A 17,936-nucleotide genomic window follows, 5' to 3' on the forward strand; every position below is an offset into this window, starting at 1 on the left:
AGTGCAACAGTAGGGAAAGTGTTGGATAGCGTAGGGGTAATAATTACTATTCCCACTCCAGTGAGTGCAACAGTAGAGAAAGTGTTGGATAGCGTAGGGGAATACTTACTATTCCCACTCCAGTGATTGCAACAGTAGAGAAAGTGTTGGATAGTGTAGGGGAAAACTTACTATGCCCACTCCAGTGAGTGCAACAGTAGGGAAAGTGTTGGATAGCGTAGGGGTAACAATTACTATTCCCACTCCAGTGAGTGTAACAGTGTGCAAGATGTAGGACAGCATAGGGGTTACATTAACATACTTATTACATATTTTTTTAAATAACATTAATAATTAATTAACACAAATATGAATATTAAATACCAATAAAATGAAATAAATATTTACTTAACTAACATTAAATTACTTCCCACCCTATTCCCCTATAAACGCACAACCGACTACACATTAAAAATAACACAATCAATGTAATTATCAATTAATAAAAAGTAATTATTAATTAACAATTAATTAACAATAAATTAATAATCAATACCAATTAATAAAAATGAATATGTACTTAATTATAATAAATTACTTACCACCCTATTCCCCTATAAACCCACGTTAAAAATAACCGATTTAATTTAATTAACAATTAATTAACGATTAATCAATAAATAAAATGAATTACCAATTAATAATGAAATAACTATAAATTAATTAACAATAACAAAAATTAAGCATTGCCGCCAGGAAATGTAACTTTCGTGGAGTCTGGCTTGCAGAAAACACTACCCCCACCACCCAGATAAAAACTCTGAAAAAGAACGGCGCTGCAATTACCTATGGTATCACCCAATTGAACTCGACATTCAGCAGCCCGGATGCTCGGGGTCATAAAAGCGACGCTCCTCCCTGCCCTGCAGTATGGGCACCGAGCTTACCCAGTAGCCTTTGCACCCGTCTGGAGTACATTCATTGTACTGCCTACAGGAAAATATTCCAGCTGCCACATTATATTTGACAGTCAAGATTAAGACTGGAATTTGTCTTGGTTAATCAGTCCTTAGAATGTAGATCTGCCTTACTAAATTATTAATTCAGGATTACGAAGGCCACTGGTAACTCACTAAAGACTCATTTGAAATTCATCTTCGAGACCCCGGATAGCCCGTGGCACCATTATCGGCAGGTGCCACCGCGTCTCTTCAAATAGATGAAATGGCTTTAAAGAGCGTGGATATACCCCACAGAGCCGGCAAGAAGAAATCATCAGTCATTTGACAGTAATGTCAAGTGACCAGGACTTGCGGCTCTTAAATAACTCTGCATCTGTACACGCTCAAAACAGTTCTCACTTAGGGGGGGAAGCTTCAACCTTGCCTCCTGGATGGCATTAATGGACATGCCCGTAGGAATATCAGGTACATGAGGCTTTTAGGACGGATGTATGACGGTACGAGGCTTACCGTCACAACGCGTGCTTTTACAACGCGTCCCTTACAACGCACGTCGTTACCACGACTTGCGTTGGGGGCGCGGATTGAGAATAGTTTAAATTACTATTCTAACACCAGTCCCCGTGGACACTAGGGAAGGTGTTAGAATAGTAAATATACTATTCTTAATCCTCTAGCGCCCTCCAGCGCAAGTCGTGGTTACGACTTGCGTTGTAAGGGACGCGTTGTAAAAGCCTTGCGGAGTAAATTCCGCGTGGTAAAGGATGTTTCCCTTTTAGGACTAACATTGATAGAATTTAACCCCGTTTTGAACTGGCCAAGGAGGGTCTGGGGGATGTAGGGTGTGCAGCTACAGAAGGGAACCATGGCTGCACTTACTGTGCTGGTTCCCCAAATTATATTAACCTCGGCGGCAACTGTTGAAGCCGATTTATCATGCCCAATGGGTACGCATGTGATGGGAAGTATCTGCACTCTGATTCACACACTCTACTTCATTGATATTGTCGAGACATGGAACATTTGTGGATGAAATCAGGGCCCCACTCCATTTGCAACATGAGGACATGCCCGGTCAAAAAAAGTTCAGAAGATGATAGCTCATTCCTGTACCTAAATTGGGACTATTCACTCGCACTGGGGCGAATGGGGAAAAGCAAAGAGTAAACAGTTGGGTGCACAGAAATCTATAATTTTTTTTCTTGTCTGATCAGAGTGTTCGGGATGTATTTAGCATAACCAAGTGTGCATTTGATTTGGGAATAGGTTACTATCAAAGCAAGGACTGGTGTGGCTGCTGGTGGTGATGCAACACTACCACTATCCCGCCTAACCTAAGGTCAATGGTTAAAACTGTCGCAGGGATTCTGCCGGGAAATAGAACTGTGCCCTGGGATCATAGGACTTCAGAATGCAGGAACTGAGTCTCTCTACAATGTCAGTACCTGTCGACCCACATCCTGGCTAGCTCGTAGTGCCTCACCTGAACTCCTAACCTTCCCAGAGGGGAAACAGCGTTTACAACGCAACTTTTACCACGCACTACCTTTACCACGCAACTTTAACAATGCAAGTTGTTACAACGACTTGTGCTGAGGGGTGCTGTAGGATAGGGAATAATTTAATTTACTATCCAAAACCTTCCCTACTATCCACGAGGACTGGAGTTGTAATAGTAAATTAAACTATTCACTATCCAGCGCCCCCAACGCAAGTCGTTGTAACGACTTGCGTTGTAAAAGTTGTGTGGTAAAGGCATGCGTTGTAAAAGCATGCGTAGTAATGACATACATGCTTCCCAGAGTAGCAGAGATTTTGGCAACCTAGTCCATGACTCTCTAGTCCACAATGGAACCGTGGAAACAGTTCATCACCTTTTGTTTCTCACTCATGCATGTCCGTAATACACAGAGAAAGTTTACAATATATATTTAAACTATCGTAGTCTATTATGAAGAAGTTGTGCTACGATTAGAAAACATATACAACTAAGCAGAGAAATCAACATTACTAGCAAACTGTATACAATAAACAGCTCTATCATGGCAAATTATATCTCATCACTATATGAGCACAGCGATATATCATTGATCTCTGCTGGAATTCTCCTCTCTAGCCCCAAGGGAGTGCGTCACAGAGTATGTGATAAGAACTACTGTGTTGGAAGAAAGCAGCCGTGCTACTGTGCTGTGTCTAATTAGGAGGACCTGGCACTAGACAACCGTACAGCACGGTGTTCGATCTTGTACGAAATGTTCAAACTGAATCCCAAGAAGAAGAACTAAATCACAAATAACATGTGCTGCCCATTTCTAAAATAATATTGTGGCAAACACAAATGTATAATGTGTGGCTGTGCAAAGCAAAGGCAGCCTAAAACGTGTAATGCTCAAAACTAAAGGAGAACCAACGTGGGTCCAGGAGGGAACTTACTAGAACACACTAAGGGGCATATTAGGATTGCGGGCGGACTTTGTCCGCCCGCCTTGCCATCGTACAAAGGGATCGCCCGCCATAAGGACGGGGGTCCTGTGGGTGCCATTAGGATGTGCCCGCCACAGTGGCGGGCGCATCCTGCATTCCTAGCATTGTAGCGGGCGGTGCACTCAGCACCGCCCGCCACAATGCCAGGAAGGCATATTGTGCACTTCCATGCACAACATGGCAGGCACCGCGTGGTGCCTGCCATGTTGTGCATGGAACTGCAGGGGGTACCATAGGACCCCACCATGCGCATCTCCCACCCCCTCGGAGTCCCTGGGGGTCCACAACGGGCCCCCAAAGCAGACTCCGCATGCCTTTCCGTGGCGGCAATGCCGCCATGGAAAGGCATTTCCCAACGCACATCCTAATATGGCTGGTGGTGTCTGAAAGACACCGCCACCATATAAAATCCCTTTTCCACCCAGTTGACATGTCGACCGGGCGGAAAAGCGGCGAACGGTCTTTCTGTCCGCCACGGACCCCCACAGCCATAATATTATGGCGGTGGGTCATTTCTGCATGGACGGCGGGAGGATCGCCCCGCCGGGCCGGCGGTGACTACCGCCGGCCCGGCGGGGGCGATCCGCCCGCCATCCTAATGGGGCCCTAAGCCTCCATAACCGGACCAAAACATGTCTAATGGATCATAAAAGGGCTTAACTGAAATGCTGATTTATTCCTTAATATTTTAGGAATGGCTTTAGTAAGGCCCTGTATTTTATTAACACTTTTGATAGTACACTTTAAAGTACCAACACTGTTTATGACAAGAGCTCATATAAGCCCCGCGGCCCTTGATTATGAGAGGTCTAAGTACGTTAAATATCACGAAACCGACGTATTCCAATGGAACAGAGGCCAGGAAGTGTAATGAATTTGATCAACACATCTGAAAAACCTACTTTTTTAATGCTTTTTTATCAAAACTATATTGAAAATTTTCAAGGCGTTCTGTTATTACTGATGCCTTTTTATTACACATCTTCGAATGGCTGTTATGCTTTTTATTGACTAACCATTGAAGATGACGTTGCCATTGGCATACTTTCATGTTTCTTAACATTTAAAATGCTAACAATTGCCTAAAATTTTAATTCATATTTTAATATCTGAAGCTATCATGGGCAAATTGGGCTTGTATTAATGGAATAACACGGCCCTGGGGCAGAGCTTAATTTGCATAAGACTTTCTCACTTTGTCAGATCATTCGAAATGCTGCCGCCCGGCTGATTTTGAAGATCCTGCGTCGATTTCCAGTGTTGCGTCACTCACGGGCCCCCCATTGGCTTCTGGTCAATAGGAGAATCCGGTTCAAAGCTCTGACCTTAGCTCTGACCCCTGACCATCATATGGGTCTCTTTACCTTAGGAGCCATTTCAAACCTTATTCACAGGTGGGATTCCTGAGATCTAATGGCCAGTAACTTTTAAACATCCCCCACGTTCAGGGGCCAGAAGCGGAGGCAGACCCTTACCTATGTAACAACTACGCCATGGAATGCTCCTCCTCTCACTTTATGAAGAATTCCGTCAGAAGCTGCTGATAGAAAGTGTTGAAAACCTTTCTTTTCTGTTCTTGTTAAGGCTGCTGTCAGCCCTTTTCTTGCTCCCTTCTCTGGGTGGTCTTTACCTCGAGAAGCCTCAACTCCCTGATGGGGCGCCTCGCACTCCTCCTTGGAACACAAGAGCAGCCCCACCCGCCCATTGTCATTCTGACTGGGGCTGATGAGTGCCACATACAGAATGACAATGGGTCAGTCTGGGGTGTTAAAGCATCTGGTGGCCTCCTCCAGCCTCGGTCTGGGGCAGGGCACTCTGCTTTAGCAGGACATAAATACAAATGTTGCACCTCACGACATGAAAGAAATGTACAGAATCCAGTTCATGTAAAGAAGCCAGGAAAAGAAGTTAAAAAGAAGGAGTTATGGGTCTTTCACAGTCTCATCATTTTAGAACTGAAGCATGTTTAATATTATATTCAACATAGCAATGGTTGCTGCTTTTTATTTTATGCAACTAACAACCATTGACAAATCCAATAGTCCCTGTATAAAGCTTTTAAGCCACGCCCTTAATTACATCCGACACGTCCTTTGGAGAGAACCCCAAGTTTTTTCAACCTACTTAAAGCCCTGGAAACTACAACATGTCACAGTCACCTCAGGGCTCGGCACTGGGCATCATGCATGACTCATGACTTCCACGTTTTCAGATTGCCTATGTGCAGGGGCATAGTGAACCCTCCCCAGCCTTGCTTTGGGGTCTACAGTAGGGGTGAAGTTTCTGATGGGCCTCTTCTGTCTGCAACTCTGCAGACAAAGGCTCAGCTCATAATTAGTGTGAACAGGTGCGTGAGTAAATAAGTAAAGGGATGGGTAAATTGCTGGATGGATTAGTGAAGGGATGAATAGATGAGTGAAAGCGTGAATGGATGGATAATGAGAAAAAGGATGGATGAGAGAAAGGGTAAATACATAGATCTATGGGTGGAATGGTGGGTGTATGGGTGGAATGTTGGATAAATGTGTAAAAGGGTAGATGAATGAGTGAAAAGGATGGATATATGAGTGAAAGGGTGGATGATGGGTGGGTGAAATGGTAGTTGGATGAGTGAAATGATGGATGGATTGAGGAAGTGACCCCCTGTGCCCCCACAGCAGGTCGCTCCTCCCCACTGCTCTGCCGCCTGCCTGCTTGACACTGCCTGGCGCCTGCCTACCGCTGAGAGTGCCGATTGACGTCGCTGCCTTCTGCCTGCAGCCTGCCTGCCTCGTAGGTTCCGCCTGCCGCTCTCTGCTTGCCGCTGCTGCCCCTTCCTCACCCGCTGACCGCCGCCGCTGACCCGGTCACTTCACCCCCGTTCTCCCGCCGCCGCCCCAGTCTCCTCCTTCCTGCTCCCGCCTCCGCCTCCTGTCCCGCCTCCCCTCCCTGCCCATTGGCCACCCCGCCTCCCAGCTGACCCTCCCTCCCGGCTCCTTATTTATGACGCCCCCTCAGCGACCGCGCAGCGGACGCGCGCAGCGGGAGTGCCGTTTGAGCGCCAAAGGTAAGCCCGTCTGCGCCTGCCCGCGCCTGGACCGCGCCCAGCGCCAGACCCCCTGGCCCCCGCGCCCGCCAGCCCCCCCGCAACACCTACAACTTCGCCACACTCATCGCACTCAACACCGCCCGAGCCCCCGGATGCTACCAAGCATCCCCGCGACACACCCATGGACCCTTCTTCTGCCGTTCCTGCAACTTCTCCTGCCACCGAACCTGCACCGCACTTGCCAAGACTGGAAGCAACAACCACCTCAAGTGCATCATGCTCAACACCCGCTCCATCCACCGCCACGCCGTGGAACTCTGGAACCTCCTCGACACCGCATCCCCAGACGTCGACTTCCTCACGGAAACCTGGATGAACGCCTCCTCAGCCCCCGACATCGCCATAGCCATCCCGGACGGCTACAAGATCATCAGGAGGGACCGCATCAACCAGACCGGAGGAGGCATCGCCATCGTACACAAGAGCACCATTCGCATCTCGACTAACTCCAGCATCACATTCAGCGCCGCCGAATACCTCCACTTCCAGATCCACACCGACCCCAAGATGACCCTCAGAGGCACCCTCATCTACAGACCCCCGGGACTGCGTTCACAGTTCTGCGATGACATCACGGACTTCATCAATCCACCGATTACATCCTCCTCGGGGTCCTCAACTTCCACCTGGAGAACAACAACGACCGCAACACCACCACCCTGCTAGACAACCTCGCCAACCTCGGACTCAAGCAGCTGGTCAACACCCCCACCCACTACGCCGGCCACACACTCGATCCTATCTTCTCCTCCAGCAAGCACGTCTCCTTCAGTCACTCCACCGTACTCAACTGGACAGACCACAGCTGCGTCCATTTCAGCTTCGCGAAGAACACGGTCCACCACCACCCGAAGCAGGTTCCCCACAGGAACTGGAGCAAGATCACCGCCGACCAGCTCGCCACCTCCCTCAGCCAGAACCCACCCGTCAGAACAACGGACCCTAACACAGCAGCCTGCAACCTCACGCAGTGGCTGACCACAAGTGCTGACGACCTCGCCCCACTGAAGGACCCACTCACCAGACCCAGAAGCAAGAAGGCTCCCTGGTTCACCGACGAACTCAAGGACTCCAAGAAGGCCTGCCGCACCCTCGAGAAGACCTGGCTCCTCAACAAGACCACCGACAACATGACCGCCCTCAAACTCGCCACCCGCAGACATCACCAGCTCATCCGCACCACAAAGAAGAAATCTCTGAAGGAACGACTGGACAAGAACGCCCATGACAGCAAGGAGCTCTTCAACATCGTCAAGGAATTCTCCAACCCCAGCACCGGCAACAACGACATCACCCCCTCGCAGGACCTCTGCGACTCCCTCGCCTCGTACTTCCACCGCAAGATCTCCGACATCCACAACAGTTTCATCGCTCAACCCCCGCACCCACCGGTCGAACCTACGCACCCAGCCGCCATCCTCCAGACATGGACCGAGGTGACCCCCGAAGACACGACAAGCATGATGAACACCATCCACTCCGGATCGCCAACCGACCCGTGCCCCCACCACATCTTCAACAAAGCGGCCCCCACCATCGCACCCCATCGCCGAGACATCATCAACACCTCCTTCAACACAGCCACCTTCCCTGAGAGCTGGAAGCACGCCGAGCTCAGCGCACTACTGAAGAAACCAACAGCGGACCCGACCGACCTCAAGAACTTCTGCCCCATCTCGCTCCTTCCCTTCCCGGCCAAAGTCATCGAAAAGGTCCTCAACAAGCAACTGGCCGCCTTCCTCGAGACGAACGGATCCCTCGACCCATCGCAGTCCGGATTCAGAGCCAATCACAGCACCGCGACCGCCCTCATCGCAGCCACTGACGACATCCGAGCCCTGCTCGACAACGGTGAAACAGCGGCACTCATCCTCCTTGACCTCTCTGCGGCATTCGATACAGTTTGCCACCGCACCCTAGTCCAACGACTCAACGACACCGGCATCCAGGGGAAGGCCCTGGACTGGATCACCTCATTCCTCTCCGGGAGAACACAGAGAGTACGCCTCCCGCCGTTTCGCTCGGAGGCCACCGAAGTCATCTGCGGCGTCCCGCAAGGATCATCGCTCAGCCCCACTCTCTTCAACATCTACATGAAACCACTAGCTGCCATCGCTCGCAACAACAACCTGAACATCATTTCCTACGCCGATGACACCCAGCTGATCCTCTCCCTCACCAAAGACCCCGACACCGCCAAAGCGAACCTTCACGAAGGGATGAAAGACGTTGCCGAATGGATGAACAACAGCCGACTAAAGTTAAACACGGACAAGACAGAAGTCCTCATCCTGGGAACATCCCCCTCCGCATGGGACGACTCCTGGTGGCCCCCAGCCCTAGGCACCGCACCCAAGCCAACAGACCATGCACGCAACTTGGGCATCATCCTGGACTCCTCCCTATCGATGACCAGGCAAGTCAACGCCGTCTCCTCATCTTGCTTCCACACACTCCGTATGCTTCGCAAGATCTTCCAATGGATTCCCACCGAGACAAGGAAGACGGTCACCCAGGCACTCGTCACCAGCCGACTGGACTACGGAAACACCCTCTACGCCGGAACCACAGCCAAGCTACAGAAAAGACTCCAACGCACTTAGAACGCCTCCGCCCGACTCATCCTGGATGTCCCCCGACGCAGCCACATCTCGAGCCACCTGAGAGACCTACACTGGCTCCCCGTCGACAAGAGGATCACGTTCCGGCTCCTCACCCACGCACACAAATCCCTCCACGACCTGGGCCCCAAGTACCTCAACGACCGCCTGACCTTCTACACGCCCACCCGCCAGCTACGGTCTACTAGCCTTGCCCTCGCCGCCCTACCTGTACCGTACCTGTACCTGCACTGGCTCCCCGTCGACAAGAGGATCGCGTTCAGACTCCTCACCCACGCACACAAATCCCTCCACGACCTGGGCCCCAAGTACCTCAACGACCGCCTGACCTTCTACACGCCCACCCGCCAGCTGCGATCGGCGAACCTCGCCCTCGCCGTCGTGCCTCGCATCCAGAGAGCCACCGCCGGAGGAAGATCCTTTTCCTACCTAGCTGCAAAGACATGGAACTCCCTGCCCGTCCACCTGCGGCTGACCCAGGACCACCTCGCCTTCAGGAAACAGCTCAAGACCTGGCTGTTCGAGCAGTAACATACCCCGCCCCTCAGCGCCTTGAGACCCTTCCGGGTGAGTAGTGCGCGATATAAATGCCATAATTGATTGATTGATTGATAAGTGAAAGGGTGAATGGATAAGTGAGAGGTGGGATGTAAGGATGGATGAGTGAGTGTAAGGGAGAGTAGATGGTGAAAAAGATGGATGGATGAGTGAAAGAGTGGATGGATGAGAGAATGGATGGATGGATGGATGAGTGATGGGGTCACTGGATGGATTCATGTGTGGATGAGTGAATGAATTGTTTGGTGGAAGGATGGGTGAAAGGATGGCTAAGTGAAAGCGGTATGGAGAGAGAAATGTAGGATGAATGGATGAGTAAATGCATGGATGGATGATTTTACAGGATGGATGTGCGAGTGGGTGTATGGATAAGTGAAAAGAAGATATGAGAATCTATGAGTGAAAGAATGCATAGATGAGTGAAAGGGAGGGTGAAGAGCTGGAAGAAAGGATGAATGAGTGAAATGGTGACTTGATGGACGAATGGACGGATGAGTGGCTGGGTGGATGGATAGGTGAGTAAAGAAAAGGATGGCTGGATAGGTGACAGGGTAAATGGCTAGATGGATGAGTGAATGGATAGATGGGTGAAAGGATGGATGGACGATGGATGAATGAGTGAAAGGGTGGGTGGAGGGATGCATGAGTGAAAATAATTCCTTGTATGCCACTGGGCGGTGCTGCTTTCATGCCACCGGGAAAACAGCACGAGCAGCTCCCGCCTGCCCCGAGGCCATGAGGGATGCAAGAGGGCACATCTCTGTATAGCCCTTCCGCGGGGAAAGGCAAGCACGCCGACATAATCTGCACTTGCAGACAACAGCAGACTTGAGTCCCTTCCACCACAAATGTTTTTCCTTTTAAAATGTTGTCTCCCTAAGAGTATTGCGTGAGGGGAAAAAACCTGTGGCCTTGCGCACACTACGACACTGCCTACTAGTATGATTGCCGTCTGGTGGCCTCCGGAGTTAGGGCCGGCCCCTACACCAGTGATGGAACTTAGGAACCTGGGAGTGTGGCTAGATCACACTCTCTGCTTCACTACCTATACTAAGAGAGTGGCGGCATGCTGTTTCGGTGTCCTGCGTGGGCTAAGGCCGGTGCGCGAATTTTTTGATGCCCCGACGAGACAGCTGGTTATCCATGCGACGATTATCTCCCGGCTGGACTATGCCAGCTCGCTCCTGCTGGGAGTTAACCAATCTGAGATCGTTCGCTTACAGCGCGTACAGAACGCGGCTGCGAGAGCAGTGGTGGGTCTGCCAAGGTTCTGTCCCACTTCTAATACCCTGCGGTCCCTACACTGGTTACCGATTAAGAGTCAAATTCACTTTAAGGCCCTCAGCCTTGCTTTTAAAATATTAAAAGGATCGGCACCTGAGATCCTCAATAATCTTCTATCTGCCTATGTCCCGACCCGCTCTCTTAGATCTCTTGGGCAATCTCTTGCGGTTATTCCGCGTTTCAGGCTTAGCCGGATGGGCGGTTGTTCCTTTCGTGTGAGAGCTGCGGCTCTCTGGAACTCCCTCCCTTTGGAAATCCGCCTGTTAGAGGATCTATTAGCATTTCGTAGGGCCGTGAAAACTCACTTGTTTTAATTTTTTCACACGGAGTTTGTACTTCTCTGTTTCCTTTTGCGTTGTGTTATGTTCACCTTTTCCTTGCGCCAGGACGCTCCTTAGCTGGAGCATCTGTGCGCAAAATAAATGATAATAACATAACATAACATAACATAACATCTGACTCTTACACCTTGTAGCCATCAATGATTTAAGTAACATTCCCTATATATTGACTTTCACGTTAATATGAGTCATTGTCTCTATGTAATATGTGTGTGATGTAACGCACCCCGACACCCTGCCATACATACTTCGGATGAGTATCTCTCATTTCGATTTAGACGCCACGCGAGGCCACCTTGCAAGGCTTTGAGGGGTCTCATAAATCTTGACTAAGGCGATGCAGCCTGAATCGCTGAGTCGCCTTACTCTGCGCCCCGGAGGTGTTCTATGGGCGTTGCAGTGGGTTTTCCCACACAACACCAATGGACTTTGACGCTGCTAAAGAGCTACATCTGTTTGCTTCACAAGATGACGTGTAAGGAGGAGACATATATTAATTTCTCCTCATTGTTTCCTATTTCTACGTAAAAGGAAAACACCTCCTGCACAAAAAAAATCCAACATGCAACGGAGTCACCGTTGCACCATGGTACAAGTGTGCCTGCGTTGGCACTAGGCTTCGGAAACGGCACCGGCGCAGGGGGAAATGGCACCAGTGCAGGGTGAAAGACAGGAATGCACCATTTTGTCAAAATATGATGACTTCCTGCCCTTTTACTTTGATAGGGCTGCGCAGCAGGGTGTCTTGTTGCACTGCCCTATGCACCCTAAATCTGGCCTAGATTCTCATTGTATATGTAGAAGCATTATAGACTATTAAATCAAATGCAAGACATTTGTATACAAACTAGGCCTGGGCGGTAAATTCTGTTCCTCTCGCAGAATTTGCGGAATGTGAGTAATTTCACGTCCTGCGGAAAACGCAGAATTGCCAAAAATTCTACGATCCACTGCTTGCGGAATTTTTGGGTTGTTCGCACTTTGAAAATGCGTGTTCGCAAGATATTTCTCCCTGAGCACGCAAACAGCGTTCACAAACAGGAAGAAAACATCGTGAACACGTGGAACAAGCAATTCCGTGTGTTTGTAGAACTTTTGTGTGCTCACGGAGGTATTTTACGGTTTCCTGGAGCTTTGCGTAGTGCGACTATGCAAATTCTGCCCACCCCTCTCAAGTATTTCAAGGTGCTGACATGTGCATTAATAAAAGGAGGTATGGTGAAATTAAATATTGTCAAGGATCAGACCATTAAGTCAAGCAAAAAAGCTGGGATTGAACTCAAATTTTCAGATTTCTCATTGTGAATTTCAGACACTTGGTGGCTATTACTGTCTCTTGTTTTACATCACAAGTCAATGCTTTGTTTTTTGCTGCATGAGGTGAGAGTGTGAGTGGCAGTGAAAAGCCTCAAGCAACTTGGCTCTTTTTGAACTTAAGGGTGTAAGAGGACCTCAAGGTGAGGGGGAGCAAGGCACCTGTCTCGAGCCCAGCTTGACCCTTCAGTCACTCAACCAGAGGCGTAACACAGGCCCCCATAGCCCCCACGGGGCGGGGGTCTGAGCTGCAGGGGGCCCCCTCAGCACAGTACTCAGGAATGAGAGCTCCGGATTCAATCCGGAGTGGGGGCCCTCTGTGTCCCTTGCAGGGGAGGCCCCCTGAACCTTCGTTACGTCACTCCACTCAACCAACTCTACTTTCACAGACACCTAAAGCCCGCTGGACATGGATCTGAATTTGAATCTCAACATGGGAATCTTACCTTTTCATCCTTCTGAGACCGATCGATAAAATAGCAAACCAAGGGGCATATTACCAACCAATAGAGATAATATTTGTCTCTAACTTGTTTAGAGACAAAAATTATCGCCGCACATCGGCGATTTTTATCGCAGATAAACCTTGCTATTAGCAAGGTTTATCGCAAATGCGATAAAAAACGGCCGCAATGCATGAATATCGCTGAAAAGTCAGCGATATTCATGCATTATCGAGCAAATGCTCTTAGCCATGTTATCCACCTCCCATTGGTTAACATGGCTAAGAACTGCTCAGGGCAGGTGTTAGCTTTTGGAGATATTGGCGCTTAGCGCGAATATCTCCAAAAGTTGGTAATAGGAGATAGCGATGCTAGCGACTGTTTCCAGTCGCTAACATCTTGGCACGCCCATTTTGCATATCATTAGTGATAAATATCACTGACATGCAAAGCGGGGCCCAAGATGGTCGCTATCTCCTATTAGCTGTCGCTAACTGGTGTTAGCGACAGCTTGGTAATAGGGAGATAATTTTATCTCCGCTTTCTTGGCTTTTAAAGCCAAAAAAGCGGAGATAAACCCCCTTGATAATATGCCCCCCAATCCTGCAAAACTATAACATATCATGTAGCCTGTGTAATGTAGAACACAAATGTATATATTTAACAGTTTTCAAGCAATGCTAAGTGTACATACACTAGCACCCCTATAAACAAAAGTCTCAAAGGTGCAGAAGGGCATCAGTTATGTTGTTTTTTAAAACCACAGCACTTGCAGATATGTTAATTATGTTGTGTGCTGTGGAGTAATACTTAGTCATTCAGAATTAGGTACAGCTTTAAAAGCACCATCAATGAGGCTTTGAAAAAAAATTTGAGATATATATTTTTAAGTGTTGTAGCTTGTAGTGCCCACCTTTGTACCCTGCTTAAAACATGTTATATGAATTTAAGTGGTTAAAGCCAGGGATTATGTTCAGCCTAGTTAATTTTGAAATGAATGGCAGCTCCTGGTACAGCACATATCCACATTGCAAGCTCCACAACAAGTTTCCCACGTAAATTTCAACAGGGTTCCTTTGTCAAAATGTACCTGGGAAAAACTGTGGTGGGGGAAAAGTGCGTTGTATATAACAGACTATTGGTGCAGAGAACACTAAAATCTCTTACGTCCCATATACTGACAAAGCTTACAATTGATGCTATCAATCACATCGGATTTATTGAGACCCCCTCTTAGTATATAACTTAACATGTGCAATAAATATCACACTCTCATCCAAGGCATTTGTAATCAGGGCCTAGGTAGAATTCCGTAGTACACAGTACAAAATTGTACTGTGAACGTAGTTCACAGTCCTAATGAGCATCATTTTCAAAGTATTTTTGGGAAAAGATATATGCATGCAATATTGTTAGATACTCTTAAGCTTGGAATGGAACCAAGAGGAGTGAGAGATGCACATACCTACCACCAGTACATAGGTGACTGACTCAACGTTGTGGGGTTGTTAGGATTTGGGACTGATTTGCGGTAGGGGTGTCACCTTTTATGGAATAGCCAGGTCTTTACTACTTCCCTGAATCTGTGGTGGTTTGGGAGGTTTCTTATCTTTGCAGGGAGTGAGTTTTAAAATGTTGCTTTGTGGACAGAGAAGAAGGTTACCTCAGTCTGCAGCTTCCAGAAGGAAATGAATGAGGGCTCGGATGCCAGTTGTGAGGCCAGAGTTCTAGTCTGTGTGTATCAGTCAAGCTTTGCTTAGATTTCCCTGTTGGTCATGAAAAGTGATTTGAAAGAGGAACATCTGACCAAGTATTTTGAGAGCAGGAGATACCAGCGCAGGCCAAGAAGAACCCCTTGGAGGCCGGAGCAGCCCACCTTCTGCATAGGGCCTCAAGGCAGACCTCTCATAATCCTCGCTATAACAGTTACATTTAACTGAGGAGACAGCAGGAGGGAATGTGGAAGCGAGAGATGACTTCTTTGAGGTCAGAAGCCAGCATGGTTGTCTTGTCTTCTGCAATACACTTTGAAACTTTTCTGGAGCTTTTTCTTTTGAAATCACTTGACCCTCTACAGCAGGCCAATTTTGGTGCAGGATCTCTGGCTTGACTTTCCGTGAGTGCCCGGATTCAAATTTCAGATGTCTGGAGACTTCAGCGGGACAACCTTGAAATCTTGCCCGTGTTGTGGTTGAAGGTAGTTGCTTGAATCTCGACGTGGGGTTGGTCACCTCTTGGGAGTTTTTTCACAAAGGTTCTCTATACTTCTCCAAACTTTAAGAGGTGCTTCCTGACAGTCCCTTTGTGGATACAAACTGACCAAAAACCAACCCAAAGGTCTGGAATCTCCTCGATTGTCTCTGGCATGTCTGGACTACAATTCCCACAATGCACCTGGCCAAATCCTTAAACGTCCACTGGACACAATCTTGGTGGAGATGATGCAGGTGGGCTCTCTTAACTTGTAGCTTGCAGGGATTCCACTCATTAATCCTTCTTGAGTCCCAGGGCTTTAGTACCAGATTGTGCAGCAGGTGGAGTCAATCAGAGTGCAGGGCAGTCCTTCTTCTCCTTGTAGGTTCAGGCAGGAGTTCTGGAAGACTAAGCATCTCTCACATATTTATTCAGTGTTCTGGGGCGACAAGCAGGAGGGAACATAAATTCAATGAGATGCTGGGAGCCACTCAAAAGCATGACAACTTCCTCCAAAGTGTGGCGTCTTCGTGTCCCACAAGGCTCTGCACTTCAAAATTCAACATGGATGATTTCTCTCGAGGGGGGTAAAAGCCAGCTAAACCAACCCACATTGAGGCTCATTTCTATTAGGCCTCCTCCCCCTTACCTCTGCAACTTCCTGTCCTAAGCTTGCTTTCTGGCTGGGGCACAGGATGTGGGGGTAGGAACGCTTGGCATTCCTTACTGATCCTCTCTCTCTTTGAGCTCAGTTTGATTTACGCAGCCCCCTCTGCAGGGCCATTCCTCTTCAGCTTCAGAGCTCTCTCCATCAGATAACCCTGCTCTGGCCAGGGCACTTATCACCTAATCAAAGCATCCTGGCTTCACCTGTTGAGGCTGACCAATCAGCAAACACCACTAGAAGGCTGTTTTTTGGCTTACAGAAGAGAACGTTCTATAACGTCTCTGTTGTACTAGTTATGACAAATCAGACATTGTTACATTATTTAAATTTATCAATACCATTCTTTTAAGTCTTTGAATCATATGTTCTGCTTTGATAGTAATAGTTATACCTAAATAAAATATTGCAATGTTAGCCTATGGAGCTAAAAATCTACAAGGGGAAAAAATGAATTGGGCAGTTTTACCCTCACAAGGGCGTAGGCAACATATTATATAGGGTCCCTGCTTATAGTTGCGTGCCCCCACCCCTGGGACACCTAGAAGAGACCTTGGGGCAGCCTGATACGTAAAAATAAGGTAGATTATCACTTTTAAAGTGTCCATTCCACCAAAGTCGAATTTGCATAGAACTGACTTTAAAGACAGCCTGCAAAGTCAGGCCACCTTCAGAATGACAGCAGGCACTCAGCAGTGCACGCATGCAAGTGCAGGAAATCTGCTGGCCTCTAAACTGACATGTCCTGTTATATACGAGGGACTTATTTGTAGTTTGGACCCCCTTGTCCTATTATATACTATGGACATATAGGATATGTCAATGGCAATTGTGTGAATTTACTTTTAAACACAGGATGCAAGGCAGGACTGCCTTTAAAAGGACAGCAGGCCCACAGAAGCGTACACATGCAAGTGAAGGATATCCGTTGGGACACTAAACGTCCATGGGCCATTGTCTAAGAGGGACTTATAGGTCGATTGCATTCCTTGGCCCTATTGTCTACTAGGGAGTTATAAGGTCTGTCATTTCCAATGGTTGGTGTACATGTAAATAAAGAAAAAGTAAGATAGTCTGTGCGTCAACTTCCGGAGTTCGCCGCACTCTCACTCCACTGTAAACCAGGTAAACAGTACATAAGGAAAAGGAAGGTGCACCAGAGACAAAGTCAGAAGAGCTCCAAATGTATCCCAAAAATTGTTTCCCTTTATTGTAGTTGTTGTTAAAATCGGACATCAGCCAACGTGTTTCGTTCCAAATGGAACTTCATCAGGGCTGAAAGAACACATAAATAAAACCATACTAAGTCACACTGAGTTCTTTGATGACTTTCCAACAATGGGGCTTTAACGTTGTGTCCTACGCAGATGACCCTCAGCTGATGTTCGCTTTTAATCATCTGGATGACTCCATCATAGCCAACTTCCAAGGCTGCCTTTTGGCAGCAGCTGATTTTATGCATAATGGTTGCCTCTGTCTTAACCTCTTGATCGCTCATGTCGAGCTCAGCTCGTCATGAGCTACGGCGCTCCGGTGCTCATGACGGGCTGAGCTCGTCATGACCGCGCCCGTTAGATGGAACGAACGCACGCTGGGCTGATTCCCCTGCTGTGCTGAACGTTCCATTGGAACGGGCACGGTCATGACGAGCTCAGCTCGTCATGAGCACCGGAGCGCCGTGGCTCATGACGAGCTAACCTCGTCATGAGCATGGGGGCGCTGTACGCGCCCTCTCCCGCCCCCCAGCACAGCGGAGGAATCCCGCCAGAGGCGAAGGGGTTAATGCTGAGAAATCTTGGATGCTGCCGCTTGGCACCTCCTCCCCTCTTCCTGTGACCAGAATATGGCCCAAGGAGTAGGGAAAAACTCCCTCTCCCAGTTGCATAATATCTTGGGATGAAAATGGCCATGAACCTTTCATTTAAACTCCTGGTTAAGTCAATTGGTGGCCTCTGCTTTTCTCTATTGAAACCCTTGAGAAAGTCCTTAAAATTCTTGCCAGCGT

The 17,936-nt window shown here is 48.3% G+C and overlaps 1 protein-coding gene across 1 annotated transcript in view; it reads right to left on the bottom strand.

Moving 5' to 3' along the window:
- LOC144766932 (calcium-binding protein 1-like) overlaps nucleotides 1-17,936 on the bottom strand; it is a 370,144-nt gene that overhangs the window by 46,565 nt on the left and 305,643 nt on the right. The window lies entirely within an intron of this gene.

This window comes from Lissotriton helveticus, chromosome 1_1 (genome assembly GCF_964261635.1).
Source record: "Lissotriton helveticus chromosome 1_1, aLisHel1.1, whole genome shotgun sequence".
NCBI lineage: Eukaryota > Metazoa > Chordata > Amphibia > Caudata > Salamandridae > Lissotriton > Lissotriton helveticus.